The sequence below is a fragment of the Pongo abelii genome, chromosome 8, assembly GCF_028885655.2.
Source record: "Pongo abelii isolate AG06213 chromosome 8, NHGRI_mPonAbe1-v2.0_pri, whole genome shotgun sequence".
Classification (NCBI taxonomy): Eukaryota; Metazoa; Chordata; class Mammalia; order Primates; family Hominidae; genus Pongo; species Pongo abelii.
The window spans coordinates 85,538,477-85,555,211 of NC_071993.2; the positions used below are offsets into that span (position 1 = coordinate 85,538,477).

General features: G+C 38.0%; 1 protein-coding gene and 1 pseudogene across 7 annotated transcripts in view; both read right to left on the reverse strand.

Moving 5' to 3' along the window:
* Nucleotides 1–16,735, reverse strand: part of BICC1 (BicC family RNA binding protein 1) — a 320,717-nt gene that overhangs the window by 110,505 nt on the left and 193,477 nt on the right. The window lies entirely within an intron of this gene.
* On the reverse strand, nucleotides 4,261–5,139 carry LOC100461029 (protein FAM133B-like; annotated as a pseudogene).

Consider the following 16,735-nt stretch of genomic DNA (forward strand, 5'->3'; position numbering starts at 1 on the left):
CAGCTGTCACTGATCTCCTCTACCTGTCCAACCTTATTGGCCACCAACTCTTCGAATACTTTCCCTTTCAAAAAATAGTCTCCTCTCTTCCTGTAACACATAATGATTCCCCCCAGCTCTCAGCCTTTCCCAAACAGAATGCCCCAGCCCTTTGAGATCCACACTAGAAATTATCAATACTTAAGGAATATTTTCCTTAGCTGTGATTTGCACTCTTCTCCTCCTCTACTCTAGTCTTGACAGCAAACAATGCCATTTTAAAGGTTTATTTAAAGCAAGTAAGGCCAGAATCCCCAGGCAAACTCTAAGTATCCAAAGGGCAGAGACTGAGATAAATGTTTCTTTCTTACATTACTCCAACACTCACTCTAGTGCCCAATAATCAAAGACCACCAGGAACACTCTTGTAGTAAATAAATTGAGCTTTCATTCACTTACTACAGCAAGAAAGAGTACACCAAAGTAACTGGAGAATTTTAAGAAACTGGTGGATACTTAGGATACTATTTCAGCTTGTTTTGGGTGATTCCAAGAAAGGTTTAAGAAACTAGAGGCCAGGTTTGGATTGGGAGCTGTCAGGAGGTAGGGACAATTCATTGATTATCTTGGCAAATTTAACCTAGAAAGCAGAGGATTAAAGCTGAGTTGGAGTCATCATCGGTAAAGAAGAAGCAATCATTCATGTCAGTCATAAGAGAGGGATGTTTAATTACTTTTGTAGTTGGAGAGGGTCCTTTCTCAGTCTTGTTTCAGACATACTCAAGAAGTAGGCTTGTCTGATTATTTATATTCTGCAAGAGGTATTTATGTTCAGTTGGGAACATTGTGGCCTGTCAGCTGCCAGGGCCATTTTTTACTTTCTCAAAAGTTATTCAAAAGATAACAGAATAACTTAAATAACTGTTGAATTAACTTCAAATTTATCCTAAATCTAATGATAATGTAAACTTTAACTCATAATTTATCACTCCAACTTTCTGGAGGCACCGCGCACATGGAAGGGAGTAAGACATATTGGTCTTTGACATAGGTCCATGAGCTCAAAGTCCAAAGAAAAAGCAAATGTCTAGGCTGATGCAGTACAAGCATGAAAAGTGCCAAAATGTAAGCATGAATAAGGTGCTGAGCTGGTGCAAGAAACAGAGTGTTAGGTTCCATCTGGAGGCGTGTGTGAAGCTTTCCAGGAAGACATGCCACCTGGGATGGATGTGTGAGGATGAGTAGGAGTTGGCCAGTTGGAAAAGGGAGGGTGGAGGATGATCTTCCACAGCAGACACAACCCAGGTGTAAAGTAGCATAATGAGTTGAGGAACAAAATATAAATCAATGTTGTTGGAGAAACTTTATTCAAAGCACTCAAAAATATTTCCAGGATATCTTTTAATATAAGGTGCTATTTTGGCACCTCTGAAATTGCACAGCACAGAAGGTGAATTTTGTTCTCAGTTAATTAAACTGAGTGTTAAAGAGAAAGTAAATCATACCAAAAACTAAATACTTTTACATATGGATCCCATTCTAGAAATGGAGACAAAGTAGAAATGGAATATGAGCCAATTCAAAATAACATACTGAAGTTTATATGCCCTCCTTTCCTTGAATATAATGGATTAGAAAAAATTCAGAAATTTTACCCTAAAATTAGAATTCAAATCCCAACACATAGAAATAAAACCAAACAACTTATTGTGTCATCTTTCTGTTACACCAAGAAAACTCAGAAATTCAATGACTATTGTATAATACAGTAAGTAATTCTCATATCAGGGCAAACATGCACGAACACACACACCCATAAGCACATGGGTGTGCGCGTGCACACACACACACATATACACATACACACACACACACATTTCCATGCTATTAATATTGAGGACCTAGTCTTTAGATAATTTATTTTGGAAATCCAATGGCCTTAATGTTAATATATACTTTCCTATAGTCCTTCAAAAATTAACACATTATTAGTATTTAAGGTCAATTCATTTCATTCTAGTTTGATATAGAAATTATCCATCAATTACTTGTAAATAAGCATTGGTGGCGAGGAAGGAACAGTTTGGGCAAGACAATTAAACAGTAGAAAAAACAATTTAAAAGTCTAATTTTACTAGGAAAAAAAAAGATGAACAAGTGCTACAGTCTGAATATTTATATCCCCACAAAATTCCTATGTTGAAACTTACCCCCAATGCTGACAGTATTAAGAGGTGGGGACTTTGGAAGGTGATTAAGTCATAAGGGCTGCATCCTCCTAAATAGCATTAGTGCCCTTATAAAAGTGATGTGAGGGAGGTTTTTTGCCCCTTCTACCATGTGAAGACATGGAAGGTGCCACCTATGAGGAACAGGCCCTGACACCAAATCTGCCAGCGCCTTGATCTTGCGCTTCCCAGTCTCCAGAACTGGAAGCAATAAATTTCTATTGTTTACAAATTACTCAGGCTAAGGTATTTTGGTATAGTAGCCAAAATGAACTAAGACAACAACTCACTAAAATAGGGAAAGAATATGAATAAACCAACAAAAGGGAAGGGCAAACAATTCACAGAGTGATATAAATAAGTGTTCCACAAACAGATTAAACAATGCTCAACTTTTCTATTAAGAAAGTGCATATGACAACATGAGGTTTTTTTTGTGTTTTTTTTTTTTTTTCACTATTTAGATTGGCCTAGGACAGGAAAGCATAGTATTGCCAAAGAGGAGCAAAAACAATTGTTTCTCTTTCCAGAATCCAGCCCCTGCCTAGTAGGAGTTCAAGAGTCATTTGGAAGGACAAGGTGACAATCCTAAAAAATATTAAAGTTACTCATATCCTGTGGCCTAAAAATTCTACTTGTAAGAATTTACGCAACATAAAAAATGTGTAAAAGTAGGCAACTAAATTTGAAATTCATTGTAGACAAAAGAGAAAACAACCCAATGTCATCAAATCTGTTGAAATGTATATTATAGCCATATCCTACATATACATGCAATGGTATTTCATGCAGCTACAAAAATAATGGTATTACTGTTTACATGCTTATACAGAAGAAGTTCTCTGGTTATTTTTTTTAACTCTTACTTAAACTTGTCATAATTTGTTATTAATATACAAAGACAACAAACTTTTAAAACATTACATTTACTAAGATTCTGGCAATAAGACACAGCATACCAGGCTTGCCACTCAACTTGTTATTGTAAGTCTCAGCTTCAATATGAAGCTGTTTTTTTTTTTTTTTAAATCAAAACCCTACTTTTTACATGCTAAATATCTTGGCAAGTAGGCCATTAAACATAGTAATGAACTTAAGACAGCAAGAGTGAGGAGTTAACAAAAGCTAAACATCGCAGCCTAAACAAAATTCATACAAAAAAATAAACTATCACTGGTTACATAAAATTTTCCTGACTAGTTAAAACTTAGTATAAAACATGCATTTTAGAATCTTTAGCTATCAAGTTCAAAAAGTACCAGTATCTATTTAAAATAATTCCTCTCCCAAGCCAAAGTGTAGTCAAAATTAATTCAAATGACATAACACATTCTAATGCTAAAAAATAATCATTATTACTGAAGTGGAGGTAAATCCCAGAGTTTTGGGGCTTTCTCATGCTGCAAATGGCTGTTTCTCTGGTTCACTCAAAGCAGCATATGACAGCATCCAAGGATGACACTAAGCTCAGTAAAGGGCAAGACTGCTGGTAGCCATCTCTGACCTCCCCGTGAAGCATGGCTACTGTGTCCATAATACAGGATGTGTGAGGATCAAAGGCACACTATTCTGCTAGCTAAAGAGATAGCAAACTACCCCTCCAACCGTAAAAGCTCCTTCCCCAGGTAAATAAAAGTATACAAGGGGAAAAAATTAAAATACACTTATCTACAGAGTAAGGGTTTTGAAATATTAATGTAATCCCTCCTTCAAAAATTTTAACTAGAGTCATCTGGTCATTTCTGATTACATCTTAAAGATGTATCCAGATTCAATTTCTGTTGGTTTATCCTTAGACACTTCTAGTCAAAAGTATTAATTTTATTCCCAAATATCTTAACCACTAGTATGACTGCAGTATATTATCTCCCAGAGTTATCAAGCACTGGAAGAGAAAAAAATAGATGTTCAAGCAGCAGGCAACATTTATGGCTCTTTCACACAGTGGCATCTGAGTGGCTACTGAATAGTCCAGGAATAATTCTAAAAACAAGAAAATTCATGCATTTTAGTAAATATGTTGTAGTTTTCACAGTTGAAATTTCCTCAGACATTGCACTTTCTTTATAAGGGAATCCTGATTTTTCTTAATGTTATGGTGAGTCAGGACTTGAACTAGCAGCCTTCTTTTTCTTCTTCTTACTGTGTTTCTTAGGCTTCTTATTCTTTTTTGTTTTCTCTGTTGCTTTTTCTCGTTCTTCACTGCTTTTCTTCTTTTTTGCTCGCACCTCCTCAATATACTCTGATTCTTACAAGGACTCAGATGATAAACGTTTATCTTCAGAATACATCTTTCTCTTTTTGCTGAGTCCTTTAATATCCTTTTCTTTCTCAGTTCCATCTTTTGACTTCTTTTTCTTTTTTAAACTATCCTTACTGTCTGATTCAGTTTCTGACATGGAGCTTTCAGAAGATTTATGTGAACGGTTCTTCTTTTTCTTTCTCCATTTTCCTTGTTTCTTATCCTCATCTTCAGAATCAGAAGAACTGCTGGAAGAATCAGAACTTGATGAAGAAGAAGATGAATACCTATCAGATTTCTTCTTTTCTTTTTTCTTTCTCTGTCTTTTTTTGGATGAGCTCTCACTTCCACTTAACAATTTCTCCCTGTGTTTTTCCAGTTCTTTCTTCCAGTTCTCATTCATTTTTTCTTCAAATTCAGTCAAAGTCTTGGAACCTTTCTTTTTCCTTTCTAGTTGCTCTTTTACTTCTTCCCAGGTAGGCCTCGGTCGATTCAGACAATCCTGTATTGTTGGCCCTGAAGACTGGACTGGACCCCTTGATCTCGCCATTGCTATGGGTGCATATAGGCCACCCGATTGTCCCACTTCCCCATGGTGCTGGACTGAGCGCACAGTGGCAGGCCGAGGGAAACCAGGCAGGAGAGACGGCTGAAGAGGGCCCGCCACAGGTCCTCTTGCCGCCTCCCCACTCCGCTCTGGTTATTTTTTAAGAAGAAAAATCCAATGGTAGAAATGTGTGTGTAGAATAAGCCCATTTTAATAAATGAGTTAATACATAACTATTTGCATAGATCACAGAGCCAAAAACATGCACATGCTGTGTTCTCATTTTATTTTTATTTCAAGCAGAATTTATTTTGCTTAAGAGTAATTTCTGGCAACAAGATATAAAGGGAATGTAACTCCTCATTCCTGAAATCTCTCCAATATCTTTTGATAAAAATGTCAGTACCAATGTTGCATAAAAATGTAATAATAAACCACAAGCCACACTTCAATGGCATAAAAGGGACTTTGAAAAAACCAAGATGTCGTTTATTCTCCCTAATTATTATTTTTAATCTTTTTTTTTTTTTTGAGACAGAGTCTTGCTCTATTGCCCAGGCTGCAATGAATGCAGTGGTTAGATCTCGGCTCACTGCAACCTCCACCTCCCGAGTTCAAGCAATTCTCCTGCCTCAGCCTCCTGAGTAGCTGGGATTACAGGCATGTGCCACCATGCCTGGCTAATTATCGATTCAGATAATCCTGTATTATTGCCACTATCTTTTTTTTTTTTTTAGCCAATGAGAAATGCCACACAGTGGCTTCAATATTGTTTACAACTGCAAAATGCCTTCATGAAAATAATTTAATTGCTCCTGAGAGGCCTGATAGATGTCCCTGAATTCTGTCCAGCCGTGCCATGACTGACAGAACAGAGGAAACCAGGAAAAGGTCACACATGGTTTGAGAAACCATCAAAATGTGGTGTCCATCTCCTGGCCAAGACAGGAATTTACAGCACCATTGTGGTGTTCAAAAACTGTCAGAAACCTTAGGAATTGTCACAGTTATCACAACTACACATTCCAGCAAAGAGGAATGGAAGACAGAGGCAACATGAACCAGGAGGGTAGAAGGTCTGTCCCCCAGCACTGAAGCAGGCACAAAGGCATAACGTGAAACACTCACGGAGAATAAACAAACAGTTGAAGCTGCACAATTAAACTATAAAATTCAACACTGATTGCAAACTGGCTTTTAAAATGTGTAGACCTATCACCCTACTATGTTTTATCTCTTTTACCAAAATTCTGTCAGTTCACCTATTTTGTTACATGTGTATTTTCTTCCTTCTGTAGTCACACTAAACTATATTCTAATGCCAATGCTACAAAAAAGGAAGCCAGGTAATTGACGCACCAGGCTGCATGAAATGTTCTAACGGGAATCCAGTGCTATGAAGACACTATGGATTCTAATGGGAATCCAGTGCTATGCTATCCTGATAATAAGCCCACTCCTCTAGTTCAGCATTTCTCAACCTTGAGCTACTGGCATTTTGTGCTAGATAATTTTGTGTTGAGACGGCTGTCTTCTGCAGGGTAGGATGTTGAGCAGCAGCCCTCGGCTCTACCCTCTAGATGCCAGTAGCACCCTCTCCCAGCTGTAACAATGAAAAATGTCTCCAGATATTGCCAAATGATCCCTGTGGAATAAAATCACCTCAGGTGGAGAACCACCATTCCAGAAGAAAGTTTATAAATCACAGTAAAATCCTTAATGGATCTCAAAAAAGGAGAAAAGGAAAGAAAGATACCATGAAGAACAAGAATAATAAAAATAAATGTAGGCTGAACATTTTTAAAAGACAGAGGTCCAGTACACTTCTAAAGGTCAGGTAAGGAATTACCCAAGATTGCCTTTCTTTTTGAAGAAGATACTTAAGAACCAAATGTAGCTTAAGTCTGAGTTTTCTTAAATAAATGTGTAGTAAATCTTTATTTTTTGTGTGTGACCAAACACTCATCATTAGCACTTATGTGCTTGCTTCTTACAGAATGGACGAGATTACCGTGTCTTGAATTTTGAAACCAAGGTTTATATCCGAACTACATCACTTACAATTCAGTGGCCTTCAACAAATTATATCATCTTTCACATTAGTTATTAATATACATAATGGGGGCAATAACACTCCTTCATGTGGGTTATTGTAATGATTAAAAGAGATTACCACAGGCATCTATTATAATGCCTATTACAAAACAGGTAAATAATCAAAATGTTCTCCTTTCCTCCTCATACAGTTTAACAGGTAAGAAAAAACTGCAGATAGAAGGGATCCTGGGACGTCACCACAGGCAAGAGGACGTAAAAAGCATCTGCTCTGGAAACAGGAAGATTGAGGGAGAAGGAGCCCAAGAAAGCAGACAGCAGCAGTCACAGAGTCAGGCAAGCTAAGAAAAATCCAGACCCGGTCCAGTCGCCACCTGGTGTTGAATAACTGGGTGTGTTTTACCATTTAATTTAGGCATTTTCCTCACTTTCCTTTTTTAAAATTTTATAAAACTTCTGATTGTTTCTTAAGAGATTTCATGGTGCTTTTAAATTTGTACATTAAGGAGTTATTCTTGATCATACAATATTATCTTTGCATATAGTATATTTTAAAATGCTGATTAAAATGCTGTGTCTAGTATTGATGACTATTTTTTTAAATACAGACTTTATTTTTCAGGGCAGTTTCTGGCTCAGAGCAAAATCAAGTGGAAAGTACAGAGAATTCCCATACGCCGCTTTCTATACGCGGGCACAGCCTCCCCGGGCACTGTCAACATCACATCAACTTCAAAACCTGTTCTATGGGCCTTGACAAATGTACAATGACATATATTCACCATTGTAAATCATACAGAATAATTTCACTGCCGTAAGAATGTTCTGTGCTCTGCCTATTTTTCCCTCCCATGAAGTCCCTGATAACCACTGATCTTTTTACTGTCTCCAAAGTTTTGCTTTTTCTACAATGACATAGAGTTGAAATCATAAAGTATGTAGCCTTTCCAGACTGGCTTCTTTCACTTAGTATAATGCATTTAAGATTGAATCATCCATGCCCTTTCATAGTTTGATAGCTCATATCTTTTTAGCACTGAATAATATTTCATAGTGTCAACGTACCACATTTATCCATTCACCTACTGAAGGACATCTTGGTTGTTTCCGAGTTTTGAAAATTACGAATAAAGCTGCTATAAGCATCTGTTCCATGTGCAGGTTTTTGTGCAGACATAAGTTTTCAACTCCCCTGGATAAATGCCAAGGAGTGAGACAGCTGCATCATATGGTAACAGCATGTTTAATTCTACAAGAAACTGCAAAACCATCTTCCTAAGTAGCTGTACCATTTTGCATTCCCACCAAGAACGAATGAGAGTTCCTACGGCTCCACATTCTCACCAGCATTTGGTGTTGTCAGTGTTTGGGATTTCAACCATTCTAACAGGTAGGTAGTGGTAGCTTATGGTTCTAATTTGCAACTCTAATGATACATGATGTTGAGGATCTTTTCACGTGCTTACTTGCCATCTGTATATCTTCTTTGGTGAGGTATCTGTTAAGATTTTCGACTCACTTTTAAAATCAGGTTGTTTTCTTATTGTTAGGTTTTAAAAAGTTCTTTGTATATTTTGAGTAACAGTTCTTCATCAGATGTGTCTTTTGCAAATATTTTTCCCTGTCTCTGGCTTGTCTTTCTGTTAATGTTTTCACTTTTTTACTTACTTTCTCACCTCTATTCCACTGAAAATTTGTTTCCTTTCTAAGTTAAGGGAAAATATCTTTCAAAAAAAAAAAACTACCAGATATATTTGCTTATTTAGGCTTGAGAAGAAAACTGAAAAGCTGAGACCATTTTCCTCTCTGGCCCTGGTACAGGAGAGAGAGAAAAAAGATTGGAAAGAACAGCTAGTCTGCAGCAGTTACAAGATAAGCAAACAAGCCAATCAATACCTGGGGCCTTCAGAAGAGAAGGTGGAACTAGCTGGAGATCAAGAAATGAACCCAAGCTCAGGTCCTCAGTCTTGCTAATAGGTCACCAAACATGAGCTGTCTCACCTGTAAAATGATGTGTGCACTGTGTGTCTATGAGTGTGAGAAAATACGTATTCAAAAAGGATCTCAAATGTGCATGTTTGGCACTATCTACACACACAGTTATTCATGTAGAAAGAGATGCACTGAAAAACTGAATATTTAAAAATATAGTCTTTTTATAAAATTTTTATTGTTTAAGTATACTGGGATCTTCAAGAACTGGAATGGCCCAGGTCTCTGTTCTCCTCTGAGTGGTCCTATTTAGACCATGCTCTCTCTAGCAACAGTGACTATTGGTACATTGCATACAACTTATTCAACTCTTTGGGTGAATTTCTACTCTAGGCCCTCGATTAGCATTCACCAAGTGATGATCTTAATAATATATACAAAAGTTTTAAGTATAAAATATTCTGTAGGCACAGAGGCTCATGCCTGTAATCCTAATACTTTGGCAGGCTGAGGTGGGAGGATAGCTTGAGCCCAGGAGTTTGAGACCAGCCTGAGTAATGCAGCAAGACCCCATCTCCACAAAAATTTAAACATTAGCCAGGTATGGTGGCTTGCACCTGTAGTCCCAGCTACTTGGGAGGCTGAGGCAAGAGGATCACTTGAGCCATGGAGGCCAAGGTTGCACTGAGCTATGATCATGCCACTGCACTCCAGCCTGGGCAAAGGAGCAAGTCCCTGTCTCAAAAACAAGAACAACAACAACAAAACCACAGATTTTTCTACTCAGAAGAAATACACAGGTCCTCAGGTATGTGACAAACAGTACTTTCGAAGATTTAAACCACACATACAGAAAAAACCACACACACATATATACATGTAAAAGAAAACCAACACAACAAGCAATTTATAACATATTCTGGGCTTATTTTCCTTCCAAATTCATTTTTTCAAAGTTGTTTAATGACATATCAAAAAGTCTCTGCATAAGGAAATAACACATGGCATGAAATAGCAAGGTAAAATTCAGAGGCAAGCACTTTTCAAAAATGTACACACCTTTGAGTGGTTTCGTCTTTTTAAACTGTAAAATCTAATTTCCCCTGAAAAAAGAGGTGTTGTCTATAAGAAATGCTAACCTTAGCCTACCTTCAAATCTCTGTAATCTCCAAGGACTGAGACATTATGAAACTGGACTGAGCATCATCAGCTAATCTTGGCAATGGTTGCTGAAGAGATATTATTATACATTATGGAACTTCTTGGAATAGGGAAAAGCACCATGGAAGGAATTTTCTCACCCAGGTATGGGTGTGAAAGGGCATTTGAGTACAGTGATTTGGAGTTCTGGAAACAAACAGACCTGAATTTGGGTTTGAGGTCTGCTACTTACCAACTGGAAAACCATGGGCAAGTTAACCTACCTTTACTGGCTTTAGTTTCTTCATCTGAAAATGAAAATACTACCACCTCACTCATAGAGTTGCTCTGATAATTTGAAAAGATTATGTACACAAAATATTTAGCACAGTGCCTGACTCCAGGAGGTTTCAACAAATGGTAGGACCCACTTACATAATTGCTAATTATGTAAATAAATACTAATTAAAATAACCACAACCAAAACAACTATAGTCTGGAGGTCTACCAGGAGGCTGTGTCTCGTTAAGTCTCATTTAAAAGCCTACTGAGAATGGCACCAGAGTGTCACTCATTCAGGTGTCCTGTGAATGACAATGATCAGGTCATTGTCCCTAAGTTTCCTTCCACTTCCCTCATTAGTGGAGGTAGTCATCATTAGGACTATTCAGAACCACTAAAGAAGGTTTAGTCACAATCATGTCCCACATTTTTTTACTTAAGGGGTCTATAGGGAAGATAACAGTAATGGATAATTTTCATAACAGTGATTATCACTCATCTGGGAAGGCAATAATTCTAAATCTTTTTCCTGTATGACACACCTTAGGGATATACATTCCCATCTGTATTAGTGGTTACAATGTTTCCATGATTGAGTTGAGGGCTCAATCTACAAACACTTACTGAGTGCCAACTATGAACTGGTTACAGTGTTAGGGATGCAGTGATTCACAAAATCCATGTGCTCCTTACCCTTTGGAGAGCTGACCACCTAGCACAGTGTTCTACAACCTTTCATTGTCATCCATTTTAGATCATGACCTACTAATATATTTGTGCACAGGTATATGTTTGCACATAAACAGACGCTTATGAAAGTTTTACTAAACAATACCCTTACTGAAATAAGCCAGGTTCAGAAAGATAAATACTGCATGTTCTCACTCATATGTGGAAGAGAAAAAAGTTGATCTCACAGAAGTAGAGAACAGAATAATGATTACTAGAGGCTGGGAAAGGTGTGGTGTGGGACGGTGGTATAGGAAAAGGTTGGTTAACAGTTGCAAAGGTAAGATCTAGATTGGAAGAATAAATCCTAGTGTTCTGTAGCACTGTAGGGTGACTACAGTTAAACATAATTTATTATATATTTTCAAATAGCTAGAAGAGAGGATGTTCCCAACACAAAGAATAATAAATGCTGGAGGTGATGGATATGCTAATTACCCTGCTTGTGATACAGGAGTTAAGAGAATACTATTTAGGCAAATAGTGAGGGTAAGGAAGTCCTCAGTAAGGTTTTCCTTTTAATGAAAAGTAGCCCCCAAATCATTTTCTTGTCTAAAAAGAGCAGCCAGTAAAATCGAGCTGCAAACATAGACAAGCAAGCTGGAAGCTAGCATGGGTGAATGCCAGCAGCTGTGCCACCAGGAAAAGACCACTTGGGGGCTAGGTAGGTCCAACATGGCAGCTCCATCTTCCCCTTTCCTTGTCAACCACGTGAACAGTAAGGAGTAGGCAACATGGCACAGGCCAAGTAGAGACCCCATTTGCATAATAAAAGATGAGGATGGAGTGGCCAGCTTCTTCATGTGCTATGTAAACGTCACACCTGGTCCAACCAATCTTCGGGCCCTATGTAAATCAGACACCATCTCTTTGAGACTGTCTATAAAATCCTGTGAACTCTACTGCAGGCTGGAAGTCCCACTTAGGCACCCCTCTCTCTTGCAGGACAGGAAGCTGTTCTCCCTTCTCTTTCTTTCGCCTATTAAACCTCCACTCTTAACCTCATTCCATGTGTGTCCGTGTCCTTGATTTCCTTGGCATGAGACAACGAACCTCAGGAATTTACCCCAGACAATGATGCTGCTTCACTTGGAGCATTACATCTGGTATACACGTACTGAAATATCATACTGTACTCTATAAATATGTAAAGTATTCTATCAGTTAAATATTGGCCAGGAATGGTGGCTCACACCTGTAATCCCAGCACTTTGGGAGGCCATGGCAGGCAGATCACTTGAGGTCAGGAGTTCAAGACCAGCCTGGCCAACATGGTAAAACCCTGTCTCTACTAAAAATACAAAAAAAAAATTAGCTGGTTAGGCGCGGTGGCTCACACCTGTAATCCCAGTACTTTGGGAGGCCAAAGTGGGTGAAATACCTGAGTTTGGGAGTTCGAAACCAGCCTGACCAACATGGAGAAACCCTGTCTCTACTAAAAATACAAAATTAGCTGGGCGTGGGGGCGGGTGCCTTGTAATCCCAGCTACTCGGGAGGCTGAACCAGGACAATCGCTTGAACCCAGAAGGTGGAGGTTGCGGTGAGCCGAGATTGCGCCATTGCACTCCAGCCTGGGCAATAAGAGCAAAACTCCACCTCAAACAACAACAACAACAACAACAACAACAATAATAATAATAATAATAATAATTAGCAGGGCGTGGTGGTGTGTGCCTGTAGTCCCAGCTACTCAGGAGGCTGAGGCAGGAGAATCGCTTGAACCCGGGAGGCAGAGGTTGCAGTGAGGTGAAATTGCACTACTTCGCTCCAGCTTGGGTGACAGAGTGAGACTCTGACTCAAAAAATATAAAATAAAAATTGAATAACAAACAATGCCCTTACACTCTATTTTTTTTTTTAACCTAGTTGGGTCATTTTACTATTGGCTGAGACACACTAACCTAACACCTGACACACGAATAGGCTGCAACCCGCCATTAGAAACACTTTGGTCCAGCATGCCATGCCCTGCCATGCCTCTTCTGTGCCCTCAGCCCTTTAAGTGCAACTATGTTAAAGCCCTCAACTAACTAGTTCACTATGAACACCCAATAAAAGTGTAAGCATACTCAACAAAACATTTTCTTTTGGAAAAAACAAAATGAACTGTCTACTATTTTTCTCATGCTAACATTTTCTATTAGATATCTACTTGTTCTGATAAAATGTAACCAAAAACAATAAAACCTCATGGAATTCTGAAGATTCTTTTATTGATTCTGGGAGGAAGAGAATGGCTAAACTTGGTGCCAAATTGCCTCCAAACCAGGAAACATCAAGTAACCCAGTCAATGCCTCTCATTCCTGCTAGTCCTAGGGTTTCCTAAGTCATCATGCAAGGACCACTTGCAGGGATTAGTTCCTATCAGTTGGTTTAACTCTGCAATAAAGCTTCATTCATGCTGACCTCAGTTATTTGAAATTTGGCTTAAAAACTTTAAACATTTTTTTACTCACTGTATTAGTCTGTTTTCATAGTGCAATAAAGAAATATCTGAGGTTGGGTAATTTATAAAGGAAAGAGCTTTAATTGACCCACAGTTCTGCATGCCTGGGGAGGCCTCAGGAAACTTACAATCACGGCAGAAGGGAAAGCAGGCACATCTTACATGGCAGCAGGGGAGAGAGAGCATGGGAAGGAAGAACTGTCAAACAGTTTTAAACCCATCAGATCTTGTGAGAACTCATTCACTATCATAAGAACAGCGTGGAAGGAAACCACTCCCATGATCCAATAACCTCCCACCAGATCTCTCCTTTGACATGTGGGGATAAAGGGGATTACAATTCGAGATGAGATTTGGGTGGGGACACAGAGCCAAACCATATCATTTACTGTCTACCTTCACCCATCTAAGAAGAGACTGATGAACAGATTAAGAGCAAAAGAAGACTGTGAGAAAAATGCTTACCTCGTTTAAGAAAACAAACTTATCTAGCATCATGAAGCTCACAGCACAATATACCAGTGTGATAAATTCTCATTGCAAATCATTTTTATCTATTTCTTAAAGCAGGTCTGGCAGGACTTCTATTTGGCAAAACAATCAAATTTGTTAAGAATGCAATTTGTACTTTAATGAAGCTGGGTTTATTTTAAAATATTAAGGCTATGATTCAGAATAGCATGTTCAAAATTTTAATGAGTCCTTGAAGTTATTCTGTTGGTAAGGATGTATGGTATTAAACACCTTAATCCTTAAATACTGGTTTCACAGGCACAAACCTCAAATTTTTCAATGTAAAGGAGACTGCTCTAGTATTCTCAATCTAACAGTTGGAAGGAGTTAGATTTTTATCCACTCAAAATAAATTTACGTTATACAGAAGAAATACCAAATATTGCTTTGTTGTTCTTAATCGTGACCCTCTTTAAGACAATTCTACAGTCACCCATTTAAATGTCCATTATACTAACCTTAAATTCTCAGTTCTCTCCAGCTCTAACGATGATTCAACCTTTCAACAATTTCAAATACTCTAAAGATGTTTTAAAAAATTCTAGGGCAAGGCCTTGAAAAATTACCAATTGGGTACCATGTTCACAATCTGTGTAACAGTAACACTAAAAGCCCAATCTCCACCAGTATGCAATAAACCCATGTAAAAAATATGCACATGTACCCCTGAATCTAAAATTTAAAAAGTTTAAATAATTCTATAGTTCCTTAGTTTATATCACAAAACATGCACTTCCCTAAAACGCCCTGTGCACATGAAAATATTTCTATTACTTTTGCCCCCACTATATTCCATCTAGAATACAGTCACAGAAGAATGAAAGGGGAGTGAAAGGTAAGAAAGAAAAGTGAGATGATAAGAAAGGGAGGAGGAAAGGGAATGGACAAAAATTAGATGGTCTTTTAGCCAACAGTTAGCACAGGCACAGAACAATGAGGTTGTCATCACTCTAAACTAATCCATGTTAACGGACTACAAAGATGATAGAAAAATGAAATTAATGCATCCATAAAAATGTAGTTCTATAGATGCAAAGATGGGCATTATCCAGAAGTGACTGTAGAAGGACTCTGCTGTTTCTCAGTAGTGGTCACCCATTGCCTTCAGAACACGTGGTCTTCTTAGTGATATTTCCATGTCAGATGGTGAGATTTGTGTTTCCCAAACTCACCCTGACCATAAGAACAAGCAGTGAAACTTGTTAAATATAGCAGCTCCCAGTACCAGCCTCAGAACTACTGAGCCAGCATCTTTAGAGGAGAAGAATCTGAACTCTCTAACTGATGGCAAATTCAGGCTGTTGGCTGCTTGCCTTCTTGCCAGGCAGCTTCCTACCAGCTCTTCAAGCAGGTGAGCCATACGGCCACTCACACAGCTGTTCTCGATAAAGGATTAATGGCTTAAAAAATAAAGTTTAGACAGAGCTATGGAAGCTAATTTAGGAAACACAGGACTAAATTCCAGTAAGGTAAAGAAGGGGGCAAACTGTGGTAACAGTGGCCATGAAGAATGTTTGTCTAGGCTCAAATATTTAGCCAACATGCACTTCAGAAACTCCAAAGTGAAATGCAACACAAACCTATGGCTGTATTGTCTCTCTAGCACAGCCTGGGGATTATGTGTATATTCCAAAGTTTCATATCACCATGGGATTTAGAATGTAATAATCATCCAAAACACGGCAGGAGTCCCTAAATACGTTTATATTCTTGGGTCTCTTGAATAATAATAGTCTGGAATGAAAAAGCTCTAAAGACCAACAATTCCTTCCTCTACAACACTCAGAGGTGAGAAGGAACAGCCACATCAGATGAAAGAGCAAATAATTACCTTCTAACATTCTTCCTGCCATTTTCATTTCACTTTTATTAAATACAAATTATGGTCCAAAAATTGCATTTCTGAAGTGAATCATTTAAAAAATAATATAGGTATACACATACCAGGGATGTTAGCCAAGAACTGATTCAGCAGCTGTGTGCTTAAATGATAAGAGCAACTCAAGTAAATTCTGAACAGTAAATTCCTCTGAGGCAAACTTCTGATTCTCTCCCTTCCATGTTCTCTTTAAGTGCATTCTGCGTATCATATAGTACTATATACATCCATAACACTTCATAAATACAACAAAATAAAATGATGTCTATAGATCCAGGCCTGAAGGGATCAATTCTTAGGCACAATTCCAAAGGTTAATTTTAACCATGTGGAAATTATGCCAAACATCCTCGAATGTACTGCTGAAATATTCTTAATTCCAAAGCAAAATATATAATCAAAATGTGCAATATAGTTGGCCATTCTGAATGGGTTAAGTGTCAATGACAAGAAACCAATGAATAAAATCTATTCAGCTCCATATTTTCTGAAATGTCTACTGTTGTCACCACATTTTGAACAAAAACTAATCAGTTCTCAGTTTCTCAGGATAATGGCATAGGGGAGAGGAAAACAACAGCATGGATACCGCAAGAGAATAAGACATAAAAAGTTATCTGGAATTGTTTTAATGTTCATGTTTCCTTGGGGATTTTCTTTGGAGACTGATTAAGTTGCATTTTTATTAGGCTAGTAATAAAGCTAATTTTATTCTTTAAGTAAAAATGCCTGACAATAAGGAAAGAAGATTTAGTCTATGT